The sequence below is a fragment of the Pinus tabuliformis genome, chromosome 4_2, assembly GCF_031772625.1.
Source record: "Pinus tabuliformis cultivar Carrire ecotype Pingquan chromosome 4_2, CPIR1, whole genome shotgun sequence".
NCBI classification, from domain to species: Eukaryota; Viridiplantae; Streptophyta; class Pinopsida; order Pinales; family Pinaceae; genus Pinus; species Pinus tabuliformis.
Genome location: NC_142304.1, coordinates 675,563,173 through 675,577,095, shown reverse-complemented (window position 1 = coordinate 675,577,095; position 13,923 = coordinate 675,563,173). Strand labels below are relative to the sequence as shown.

The window sequence follows — 13,923 nt, the reverse complement described above, 5'->3', positions numbered from 1 at the left end:
TCTTTGTAGTGATAAAATGGATGTTGGTAGGTGGAGATAACACTAGTATCATATACAAATTACCTTCCAAAGTAATAATCACAGAGCAATATCTAGACTTATATACAACATGTCGCTTCCATAAGTATGGTTTCCTAATAATACATCACAAACTTCAAGAGGAGAAACATCACACAGTACCTCATCCATGAAAGGATTGATGTTATAGGGAAGGTGACACTGCTAGCTGATGTGGAGATCTCATCCTTGGTAAAGCCACCTGATGGTGTACAACTGTAGATGTGTTATTGACAATAGGCCCAACCACTTCATGACCTCTACTAGAATTAGGTCCTTTTGGCTCCCGCTGTCGATAATGAACTGCATCGAATAACCCTTCACCCAAATCTATGAGTGGAAGATTCATTCACCCTCCTCTAGATATTCAGGTTCATTCTTCTAGATCTTGGTGGTGGCCACGGTGGCACTGATTCGCGTCAATGATCTGATTCCATTTTTCATCCTCCTTCTCAAGTTATGACTAAGAGTTAGAAGCTATGTCTGATTCAGAAGCCTTTAGCTCTAACACCACTGGCTGCTTGGCCCGACACTGACTTGTGTTGTGAGTGGAGCTCTTATGGAACTCACACCATTTTACCATCTCCTTCTTTGGCTTCATGGTGTTTTTCTTTACTCGCAACTTCAGTGGGTTGTCCTTGGTCGCCCCACCTTAGATTTGGAATTTTCTCTGTGGTTTGGGGGCACTTATTTCTTTCCTTGGATTCATAGATCCAAAGTCTCCATTCTTTTGTTTAAAAATTTTCTTGATCTTGACAACATATCGGTATGTTATGCTGAGTGAGGAGATTTCCAGAAACTCCATGTCATCCTTTGTATACTTGTGTAGATAGTCGTGGTACTCAAGTACCAAATTCTGCTCAGAATCCTTGATACCCAACTTTGTGTGAAGGGTATGGAAAACATTTGTTAACTTTGGCACATCTTGGTCCCTTTTCTACCACAGCATGGTCCACACTTTGTATTTATCTTCATAGCTCCTAATAGGGTAGTATTGTTCCTTGATGGCATTTCAAAAAGAATCCCAGGCCAACCTTTCACAACACCTTGTCTTGCTTCATCAAGTACACAAGCTTCAGTGTTTTTCTTGCACAAAGACAGCATGTCGATCAAAACTTAATGCATTCCCCTCATAGGTTGATCACCCAGACTTGGTCTAGCTGCAGGTTGAGCAGATCCCCCAATAAATTGCGCAATTCTCGAGGGCAACCAGCCTTCCTTCTGGAACGGTCATTTCTATTATTATAAATACACCCTTATGACTCAAGAAAATGTATTTTTGGGGCTTGGACTTTTTAAAGCTAGCCTTGGCTCCTCTAGCTTGACATAAGAGAGAAAATCATTCCTTGGAGGAGAAAGTAATGACTTAATGCTACACTACCAGAGCTAGTGCCTCACCATTGTAATTGTGTACTTGGAACTATTAGGATTCCAACAAACTCTCCTAGGTTGTTTAGAAGAGGATATGGGGATTTAGTTTTACAAAGCATAGCCCCATGATAAGGTTTGTTGATTTGCAAAATTGAGTAGTCATTTTCCATTAGGGATTTTGTAGGGTGATTTTTGCTAACACTCATATGTTATTTTTTATTCAAAATATAATACATATGTTTATATTAGTTTCATTACATGGATTTCTAGAATTGTAGAGAACATATTGTTATTATTCATATCTTTTCTTTTTTTGAAATATAATATATATTTATGTCTTAAGGCATTCCCTGTGAGAATAAGTCCCTCTCATGCCACCTGTATTGTGGTGGGCCATTAATTTTTGCATTAGGCAATTGAAATAACTTCTACCATCAAATTGTAGACCGACATTGTCATTTACAATTAGGTACAACGATAAGCCATAGCTCCATAGAGGTTATTGATCACAAGTTGTGAGCCTCTTCCTTGCGAGATTGGTTTTCTGGACAGGACTAGTTGAATACGTGTTGGGATTCACAACTGCCTATCATATAAAAAATCAACAAGCAGTGGAGCAAAGGCGGTCGAGATTACAAACACGAAATGATGCAGATAATGGTTGTATGATTTCTCTGAACCAAACAAGACTTCAACCATGTGTGTCTTCATTGTTATGTGCTTAGTTCGTAAATATTTTTGGTTCGGTTGTGGAAGAGTAGCTATTCTTGTGAAACATTATAATTTCTTGTTAAATTGGAAAGTTACCATCTATGGATGAAGTGTTGGCTCCTTTTTAGATCTAGCCTTGGCTCCTCTAGCTTGAAATAAGAGAGAAAATCATTCCTTGGAGGAGCAAGTAATGAATTAACGTTACACTATTGGAGCTAGTGCCTCACCATTGTAATTGTGTACTTGGAACTTTAACCTAATTATCATAAGCTCGTTGAGCCAACACACGGTGTTGTGGATGAATTTCGGGCTTCAAAGAAGAACAATGCAACTCTTGAAAAATTAGTCAGTCTTTCGCTCTTTAGAAATGAAATGTTTGCATTGGCCCTATCATTTGGTCTTCCATTTGGTGGACTAAAGAGTCATAGTGCAAGATCATGGTGTTCTTTAGAAACGAAATGTTTGCATTGGTCCGATCATTTGGTATTCTATTTACTCGATCGAAGAGGTATTGTTGAGTTGAGCAGCGAAAGCATAACTTGCAAATAATTTGAAATTGCAGAAAATAATGGAAAATAAAAAAGATAGAAAAACAATCAAACACATAAATTGACACAATTTTACGTGGTAAAACCTACATCCACGAGGCAATGATATCTGGTATTCTTATTATTCAAGGGATATTGATATCTGGTATTCTTATTATTCAAGGGATATTTACATCATCCAAATCAAAGGCATACACATCCAACCATTCAACCCATTCTCCACTCATTTTATGTTTTCTTATTGCCTCTATAGGCTTACATGGAAAAAGAGAAACTTGTTAGATCTTTCCTAAATCCGTCCACAGCTTGTAAAGCAATTACATAAGGAATTTTTCATATAAAACAAAATTTTCCTTTTATATGTTTTTCCAAAACCTTAGATTAGAAGAAACAACCCAAAAAAAGGAACCGATTTTAGCTATTATGCCAAGAATATAAGGAAATAGTTGTAAACTTGTAACAATCTCTACCTTGATAAAAATTTACTTGATATATCATGCCCAAAATATTCATCACCTTCCTTGTAAGCCAAGAGAAGCTAGGCACCACTTTAGCTTCTCTGACAAGACTTCTTTTGTGAACATCTCTACACAATTCCATGTAGACCTCCTATCAATTTCATCTATTTCCTTGTTTATTTCATCATTTCCTATTTTTAGTTGTTTTTCCTGGCCTGAACTTTCAGAGTAGTTTTGACACCCTAAAAAACATTTTTCAAGGTCTGTTTCACCTCAAATTTCATATTACTCAGGGAGACCTTTCCAAAAGTTTATCGTATGCGTCAAATGGAGATCATATGACCAAGTTACGACCTCGTGAAGTTGGGTGCCCAAGAAACCACAACAGGGCCCACAAACTCTTGGCGTTACAACCATTGGGGTTAGGGTTTTGGTTGTTTAGAGTTTTCTCTTATTTTGCAATAATAAATAGGCCCTTGAGCCTCATTGTAACATAGTTTACATTCATGTAGCCTCCACATATCTTCTCAGAGATAATCTATCATCGCTCAAATGAGTTTATTTCCATTATGTTTGTAAGCATATTTCAGTATTATGATATTAATGAAACGAAATAATATTTTTGCTACATCTCTGTATTTATAGTTATATATGTAATTTGTTGCGTTCTTGTTTAAGTTCAAATCATTACCATTCTAAACTTCTTTAGATATGTCACCATCACAAGCTCTAGTAGGAGATCGATTTATAAGATAGCAAGTTGTCCTTACTACTTGTTCCTGAAAATCAGGGAACATTTTAAGGATGGAAAATTACCTTAAATTTTAAAAACATTGGTGAATCCTATTATGATCCTGGTGGATATTTGTGGCCACCCGCCAATTCCACTTGGACCCCCACCATTGTTTCTTTCAACTTTTCATTTTCCTTACTTGTAGCACAATTTACTATTTTTAGTAGTTTTTCGGGTCCTGAACTTCCGGAGCCGTTTTGAGGCCCTAAATGATGTTTTTTTTTTTTTAAACTAGGAGAAGCATGGCTCCATGGATCAATCTTGCTCTTCCCAAAGTTGTATTTCTCAGATAGATCTTTCTAACGAGATATTGTGTGCGTCAAACGGAGATAGTATGCCAAAGTTACAACCCCGAGAAGTTGATGTATCAATTTACCCAAACGGGGCCCACAATTTGGAGTTTCATCTTTTAGGGTTAGGTTTTTGGATGTTTAGGGATTTCCATTTTTTCTCAACAATAAATAGGTCTTTGAACCTCATTTTAACACAACTCAGAGGCATGTAGTCACCACATCTCTTCTCAGAGATAAGCTACCATCGCCCTAGCTAGTTTATTTCCATTTCTGTTTGTAAGCATATTTCAGTATTTTACATTAATGAAATGAAGTATTATTTCCACTGCATCTTTGTGTTTATGGCTATATCTGTAATCAGTTGTGTTCGTGTTTAAATCCAGATCAGTGGTATCAGAGTGGTCTGCTTTTTCTCTGTTTTTCTTTGCATGTCCCCAACGAGGTCGAGATATAAGGAGTTAGGGCTTGAACTGGTCGAACCTTTGTAAGGCCAGCCTCACAAATCCTGACAGCCTCCTATGGCGAATGAAAAGAAGGATGAGGGGGTAAGAGATCCTATCAAAATCTTTCTCGAAGAAGCCCTCGAGCGACAAAGGAATACGATGATGGACAACTTTGCCCAAATTCTTCAGCGGCTACCGAGGGGTGACACATCACCTTCCAACAGCTACTCTGGAAGCGCCATACCATTTAAGGTACAAGTTAATTTTGAAATCCCCATATTCTAAGGTGTTGGAAATAATACTGAGAGGGGGGGTGAATTAGTATTATCAAATCAATTATTTTTCATTTCACAATCAGATTTATATACGTTACTGTGTCTAAAGCAACAAGCATATATCAGTAAACTTATGATTGATTAAATGTTGATCTTTAATAAGTGCATTATAGCTTCATTAACCATAAGAACAGTAAATAGGTGCGGTAAAACAGAACAAATCATCACACACATGGACACAAGATATAAGGTGGAAACCCAATGTGGGTGAAAACCACCTGCTGCAATTCGTCTCTATCTTCTTTTAATAAGAAACTTCTTTTTACAATATTTTTGTACTAGTGCAGTCTTATACCAATACACAGGCTTCTACCTAGAGAAGGATACTACCTTCTCTCATTCTCCAGCTTCTCCTGGAAGGGAGCTACAACCCCCTTAGCTCTTGTACTAGCTAATGTACTAGTACGTAGGTGCTGACCTACAAAAGGATACAACCTTCTCTTTCTTCCAGGGACCATGTTTCATAAATTTTCAGACTGGATCCATCAATGACATTAATCAAACATCAAATACATCTGCATCAACCAATCTCCTTTGCTTCAATCAAAACTGAATCAAACAATTACTTCTCTGAATGTTGTAACCAGAATACATTAACAGTAACCAGAAACCAATCCTGAACCTAGAACACTACAGCAATAAACATAAGTAGCTAAAACATATTTCATGAGACGTACGTTACTTCAATATGTAGAACCTGCATGCATACGCTTCTGTATTAAGGCCAACTAGCATATACGTTGTTTTGACTTACTCAACTAGCGTGTATACACGCCTCTGGTATGCCGAACCTACGTACGGATCTATAAAGATAATTTACCCTTTTCACTTATTTAGACATCAGCTATACCCAGATTATCAGATTTATAGATCAAGTCATGCACCAAATATAATAGATCAAAATCACACAAAGATACTATTATTCAAGCCTTAAGATCTTTACCCAATAATAGAACTTATGCTTCTTCTAGTGCTCAGGTTCCTCCTTGGTTCAGATCTAGCTATGCACCATAACCCAATTCTAGATCTTGCTCTCCATAAGATATTCAATGCTTGAGTGAATGCCTTTACCTAATGATCTCCTTCCCCTTTTATAGTCTTAGGCCTTACTCAATACCATGGTCCAAAACCATAGAGAATCAATACCATGGACCAATACCTAGGTTCAAAACTTCGGACGAGATACCATGGTCTAAAACCATAGGTCCAAATACCAAGGACTAAATACCATGGACCAAAAATAAGTTTTCCCACATGTACATTCTTTTCCTTGCATGAAAGTGTGTGCATACGTATACGCGCCTTTTGATCGTCGAACCCGTGTGTATACGCGACTTGGTCAAGAGGAACCTGCGTATATCTCTTTTTCTTTCATTCTGAGAGCCTGAACTGAGATCTTCCATCTGAGTCAGTTGCCATCAAGGACAACACCTATGCTATAGTGCCAAACATGTGTCATAATGCCAAGAGAAGATAAGATAGACGCATATGTCGTCGATAAATGGTCAAATCTACTAGAGGGTTATTTTTCTATTCATGATTTTTCTAGTCAGGAAAAGATTATTTTTTCTCTTCTAAAAGCAGCGCTTGATGTCAAGGACTGGTGCAAAAGCTACTGCGACAAGAAGGATAAAAGTACAAGCTCACTATTTTCTGCCACACCCACTTGGAATTCATTCTGGGATGCCATCAAGGAGTAGTACTACCTTGTCGGAAGCTATGAGGATCAATACATAAATTGGACCACGCTGCGACAAGGAAGGGATCAAGACATGTTGGAGTTTACCAATATTTTCCATACCCTTCGCATAAATCTGGGTATCAAAGATTCAGAGCATCATTTGATACTCAAATATCGCGGTTGCCTGCACAAGTACGTCCAAGAAGAAATAAAATTCCTGAACATCTCCTTGCTCGACACATCATACCGGTATGCCATCAAGGTCGAGCAAAAGTTTAAATAGAAGAAGCGAGACTTTGGATATGCAAATCTGAAGCAAGGGAAAGGTTCCCCAAAACCACAGAACAAAGGACAAAGCCAAGGAGGGGCGACCCAAGACAACTTGCCAAAGCTGCAAGAAAAAAATAACGTCGTGAAGCCAAAAAAGGACACGGGAATGTGGTGTGAGTTCCATAAGAGCTCCACTCACAACACAACTGAGTGTTGGGACAAGCAGTCACTGGTGGCTGAGCTAAAGATTTAAAAATAAGATGCTTGTTTCGACTCTAAGTCAAGGGGAATGACAAAGGGAAACAGATTATCGATGCAGAGCCTAATGACACCATTTCCACCATGAAGATCCAAAAGGAGGAACCCGAAGATCTAGAGGAGGAGGAGCGTCTATTCCACTCCCAGATCTGGGTAAAGGGCTCCCCGCTAAAGTTCATTGTCGACAACAGGAGCCAAAAGAACCTCATTTTAACAGAGGTCGTGAAGCGGTTGGGCTTACCAACCATAGCACATCCACAACCATACACCATCGAGTGGTTTCACCAAGGACGGATCTTCACGTGAGCTAGCAGTGTCACCTTCCATACAATATCAAGCCCTTCACGGATGAGGTTTTGTGTGACATTTCTCCCCTTGAAGTTCGTGATGTATTATTAGGGAAACCATACTTGTGGAAGCGACATGCTATGTATGAATCAAAGCCCCATGTTGTTATTGTTACTTTGGGAAATAAGTTGTACAGGATACCAGAGGTAGCACTGCCTACTGCCATCTCTCTAGTTACTGCAAAACAATGCAGTAAGCTCATTTTCAAATAGAGAATTTTCTTTCCTAATGATAAGCCCACAAGGAAAGAAGAAGACGGTGGCCACGACCTCCAGACAGGGCCCCTCCACACAAAAACTATAGACATACAAGGTCGTGAAGGAGTACGAGGACATCTTCACCTCCCATGCAGGGGTTCCTCTACACTGTCAGGTCAAGCACTCCATCGATCTGACCCCAGGTACGCTGCTGCCCAATGGGCCAATCTATCAGTGCTCCATTCTGGAGAATGATGAAATAAAGAGGCAGATTCAGGAGATGCTGCAGAAAGGTCACATCCGTCCTTGTTCATCACCCTGTGGGAGCCCAATCATGTTAGTATAGAAGAAATGGGACTTGGAGACTTTATATTGACTATCTGATGCTAAACAATATCATTGTCCATAATAGATACCTAATTCCACTGATTGATGACCTCCTAGACCAATTGAAGGGGGCAAAATATTTCAGCAAGATTGATATGAATTCAGGATATCACCAGGTACCAATCGAACCCTCCAATGTGTGTAAGACTACCTTCAAAGCAAAGGAAGGCCTATTCGAATGGTTGGTTATGCCTTTCGGATTGACAATTGCCCCTGCAACCTTCATGAGGCTAATGGATGACATCTTGTGGCCATTCACCAACTCATTTGTAGTGGTATACTTGGATGACATCTTGATCTTCAACCAGAGCTAGGAAGAGCACCTTCAACACATCCGATAGGTTCTCCAAACACTACGACAACATAAGTTATGTGAAAATTTGGAGAAATGCACTTTTGGCATGACCTAGGTTTAGTATCTAGGATACATTATTGATTAACAGGGGGTGCATGTGGATCTAGCCAAGATCCAAGTCATTCGGGATTGGCCATCTCTAACCACTCTGACAGATCTTCGTAGCTTTCTAGGTCTTGCCAACTCCTACTACATGTTCATGTTGGCATTTTTCTCATATCACTTGGCCCATGAGTCAAGTCACCAAGGGAGGAGTGAAAGAAAAATTATTTTGGTCTGAATCTCACTAGAAGGAATTCACAGAGTTGAAAGATCGTCTCTGCTCGACAACAATGCTCGCATTACCATACTTGCAACAACCGTTTGAGGTTGAGATAGATGCCTCTGACTATGCTATTGGGGCAGTCCTTACTCAACATGGCATCCAATGGCATATCATAGTGAGACACTTTCAGACACAGTCCGAAAGTATCCCACTTACGACAAAGATATATATTCCATTGTGCAAGCCTGCGAACAATGGAAGCATTGCATTTTGGGGAAGGAAACGGTCATCCACACAGATCACCGACCCCTGCAATTCATACAGACCTAAGGGAAATTCTAGAATGATTGCCATTATAAGTGGTCCAGATACCTACCATAGTTCCATTTGAATATCAAATATAAGAAGGGCAACACCAATAATGTTGCAGATTGCCTCAGTCGACCACCAATCATGGCATTAACCACCGTGCTCAACTATTGTGGGCACGAGACTTCTGATTAGCCACTTCTCTATAAAACTGACCCAAAATTCATCCAAACATACCAAACGCTCTTGGAAGGTCAGCATGTTCCATATTTTCACCTCCAGGATGCCCTGTTATGCCACCTGGGTCACCTTTGTGTTCCTTCAAGCGAGCGTGCCAAGATGATTTGGGAAGCACACTACAGTCAAGCTGCTAGGCATTTCGGGGTCGAGAAAATGTTGGTAGTACTACAGAAGTATTTCTATTAGCCGAATATTCGACAACATGTCAGGAAGTACATCAGATCATGCACTGCCTGCATCATTGCTAAACCAACCATCAAGAAGCAAGGCCTCTATACCCCGCTACCTACCCCCGAGTCTCCAAAAGATGAGATTGCTTTGTCTCCTTTCAATTTCTTTTTAGCTTTATAGTATGTCTTAAAATTGATTTTGTTTGGCTAAGATTTTGATTTCATGGAATGTAAGGAAATAGGTTAATAGCCCAAGACTCAAGAGACATTTGGTAAGAGTGAAAGCCAAACTCGGGCCACTAGTAGGGCAATTCCAGGGTGTGGTTTTTCTTGAATAATCGTGATGAATCATCCTGCATTAATGTGAGTTCCAAAACTGAATTATAATTATTTTCCCCTGTATATTAAAAAAAATATTAAAATATTATAGAAAGCAATTTACTAAATATATTTCAAGTATACTTTTAACTAAAACATCATTAAAAAAACACTAATTTAAAAAAAAAAAAAAAAAAAAAAATTACTTATCCAATTTTAATGGTTTAAGATCGGGAAAATTTTAAACATACTAAATTGATTTATACATTAAAAAAAAGATAATTCAATCTAGATAAATCTACAATTTCTTTAAAAGATATTATACTTAATTCCAATCCAAAAAATTAAAGCTAAAATAGTTAATAATAACCCAGCTCTCAAAATCCAGAGCCCTGAATAGTATTTTTCAGCCCGTTTATATAAAATAAAGTCAAGAAAACTACGTCTTCTAATTCTTTCACTCCCTCAGAATTATCGTCCAAAAGCACCTGGGTTTTTCTTCTCAAATTATGGTGAGAACCGCAAGACTATAATAACCCTGAGATCCTATAATTATGAAAATAAAATTATAGTGGAAGCAATTTGTTGTATTTAATAAACAGGAGATCATATATTATAAAGATAAAATTACACTGCAAACAAACTGTTTGGATTTCAGAATTGAGTGTTGTAAGACCACATTGTTCGAATTCCAAAATTTTGCTGTAAACATTTTCAGATTTTGACATTGTAACCCGCAGGCAGGGATTCGAAATTAAAGTTTATTTGTTAATAAGGTCATTATGGACTTACTATAATGTTTGTTCCAAGTTGAAATGGAAAGGGGTCAGTATCTAAATAAACTACTAATGACGTTTTCAAAAATACGTTCTGCCCGTTCCAAAGACTTCATGCCGACGGTAATTTAAAAAATTTCAACGTATTTTACGGGAAAAATGGCCACGGTCAAAATGACCGTCAAATTCCAACCCTGGTGCGGAGTTTATCTCTTTTTGAAGGTTATTACATCAGGTTTTCCCACCTTCATCGCCTGCTGATCAGGTGGTGTCTTGCAAGTTCGCCCTGCATGCCCGTTTGGAGAAGCTGTTATCTTCGATCCCACAGGTGCTCTTCCCTCAAGTGAATTTCGCCTAGGGTGACCACTTCCTGAATTGTTGACCACTGTAAGTGGCTGCTGCCTGTTTGAGATGGGTTGGCTCTGTCCACCACTAGATAATCTTCGCTCACCGCTACAGATAGGGGGTGATAATTCAACTTGAATTGTAGATCTTTTTTCACCATTGATTAGTTTTCCAAAGGACTGTAGTGACTTTTTAATTTGAGAAGTCTTTTTCGATGCGAATGGAGCCACAATATCAGTTCCTGTATTTGTTTCACCGTCTGTACCACCACTTTGTAGCCCTGATAAATTCTACGGTCATTTCCCAGACTGCTCCGACGGTTGCCATTTTGTTTGCCTATCGGCGTCTCATTAAGCTTGGTTCTCTCCCCTGAATCTACCAACTTGTCATCTTGGGTACCCATCCCAAAATTATAAATACCATATTGTGCCTCAAATTTGCTTATTCCAGGCGCTTCAAGGCTCCATCTATGACTTCGCACTGGCGTTTGGAGTTTGTGTTTGTCAATAAGTAGAGATTCTCTCACATTCTATAACTGTGCTACTTCTGCTTCTTTCCTCGCCAACGCCTTCTTCAAACTGTCCACCTGCTCTCTAAGCTCACGAACTTCTCCACTTTCTTTATTCAAACGTGCAACACCAAGTTCAACATAGGACACCCGTTCAGCGAATTTAAGGGTGCTTATTGTCTCTCCATATGAATCCAGTTCAGGACTTATGTGCACAAACATCAGAGTCTTTGCCTTGCCCCCTAATGAATCCTGAAGCAATTGAGTCAACTTTCTATTTCGATATGGCACATGCGACTTCCTCTGTGCCAATGCTGCAATAACGTCTCCTTGAGATGAAAGCGACTTGTTTATGTATTGTGCCTCCTTCAACCGATCTCCAGTTACTTCAGATTTATCTACCCTCTCACTTCCAGCAAGATCTACCAAATTAAGGCAGCTATGAAGGTTACACCCAGAAACACAATCTGTACCTTGCACATGCACAATCAACACACTGTGAGAACGACTGCTGCGGTCATTTAATGCAGTGTAGCTAACAGTGCGATTCTTTTGGCCAAAATTCATCAAGTCCAAAACATCAGAAGTTTCTTTAACAGGCATAAGTATAACATCCTGTACATTAAATCCCTTATGACCATTATTTCGAATATCTAATTTCTTGCTTGAGGTCAGTGCTCTGAGAAGATCCCTCACTTGTTCGTTGTATACCTCTATCATTTGGATGGAGACTTTATACACCATTAAATCTTTCCTCTTTTGAGACAACTCGAAGAGGTCACTGAGTGCTCTATAGTTGACTCCCATCTCCTTTTTAGAAGCACCTGTTGGACCGCTCATGGTGTGGGTTTTCCCAGATCCTGTTTGACCGTATGCAAAAATGCAGACATTGTAACCATCCATTACAGATCGGATCAATGGCTGTGTATCCGTGTAAATTTCCTCTTGTGTAGAAGATGGCCCAAAAACCTTATTAAAATTGAATATCCTCTGTACATCTTTGCTCATTTTGGATGTATTGACCAGGAGGGATCCATCCTCTCCAATCAATTCCACTGCACTGTGGGCTTCAGATTGACCTCCAAAATGGGGTCGGATTCTGCAGTATACCCTTATGCTTCCTTTGAGTTCTTGAAGGCTATTATAAAGGATCTTGTTTTCTTCCAGAACTCTGTGATATCCACTTGCAGCATTACAAATTCCTGCGACCTGGTTATCAAGCAATTCAAAATGCTTTCGCCACTCTGCCTGAAACCCTTGTACATCTTCCCGTGCTCTGAGTAATAAGTCTCTTATGTCCTTGACTTCTTTTCTTTGTGCTTCCAAACGCATATGATGTTCCTGACTTATATGCAAAGGTTTTGGATCCTGACTTTGAAAAGGTGAACAGTCACCATTTTTCTGGTGTGGAGAATCCAAAAGGAGTTGATTGTCTTGATCCTGGCTTTTCTGAATCAGGGGAAATTTGTATTGTTTATTTTCTGCAAAAATTGCACTGATAAGATTTATGAATGCTTGCATCGAGCCCGGTGCAGCAGTTTGTATGGCTTCAACAAGGTTCTGATCAACATTTTCCTTGTCATTTCTACAGCAAACCGCTTTAACCAAGCTCCCATTGTGTCTTTAGATTGAAAGATGTCACTGAGTCGTTTTTCTCCGTCATCCATGTTTATAATTGATAGGTCTGGCAGAGTTTCAGTGTCCCTTACAGGCACACGAGGAGTTGAGCGTTGAAGGAAATTTCCTGTGCTTCGTGGAACCACGAGGGACCTCAAAGGGCCTGCATATTTCCAAGAGCCGTTTCCTCCACACTGTTTCCATTCATAATAAGATTTCAGCGCCAATATACAGTCAACAATATTTGTCGTAGAACTCGGCCGCAAGCTTTCCTGCTCTAAATGAGTAGCTTCAAAAGTAGGTAACTTCATCTCTTCAGCAGCTACGAGAAAATTCCTAACATTCTCAAAATATTGATAAGCAGATAAAGGCTGTCCTTCAGGAGGAAGTGATGAAACATGATTTGCAACGACCTTAGACACTGCGCCTGGCTGAACCTTGTTGATAAGACTACATAATATGATCCCATTTCTCAAGCAAAGACGAAACTCCTCCTCAGATGGCTCGCATGGAATATCTAGAGAACCAACCATGCTCTTTATCCATGCTGTAGCTTGAAACCTCCTATTAGAAGCTTCCTCTGCTTTCAGTGAAGCCAAACGACCTTGCGATCCACTACTTTCTGCGCTAGAAACCTGTAAGTCCGTGGCACTCCTGAACATATCGTCGGAAAATGCCTCCTGCCTTCTCTGACAAAACGAACTTCTGGAGGAGGATAGGGAGAAGTGCTGGAAACCAATGGGGGAGGGACCCTGCTGGGAGTAGAATCTGGTTCCAGAGACATTTTTTCCTCTTATTCGACAAATCTCAATAGAAAACTGAAAAACCGCAACTGGAGAGGCTTGGCCCTGAATGCGAACTCAATCAGTG

At 39.5% G+C, this 13,923-nt stretch overlaps 1 pseudogene; it reads right to left on the bottom strand.

The window, feature by feature from the left end:
• Positions 1-11,091: 11,091 nt before the first annotated feature.
• LOC149171235 (kinesin-like protein KIN-14L pseudogene) lies at positions 11,092-13,715 on the bottom strand (annotated as a pseudogene).
• Positions 13,716-13,923: the final 208 nt, after the last annotated feature.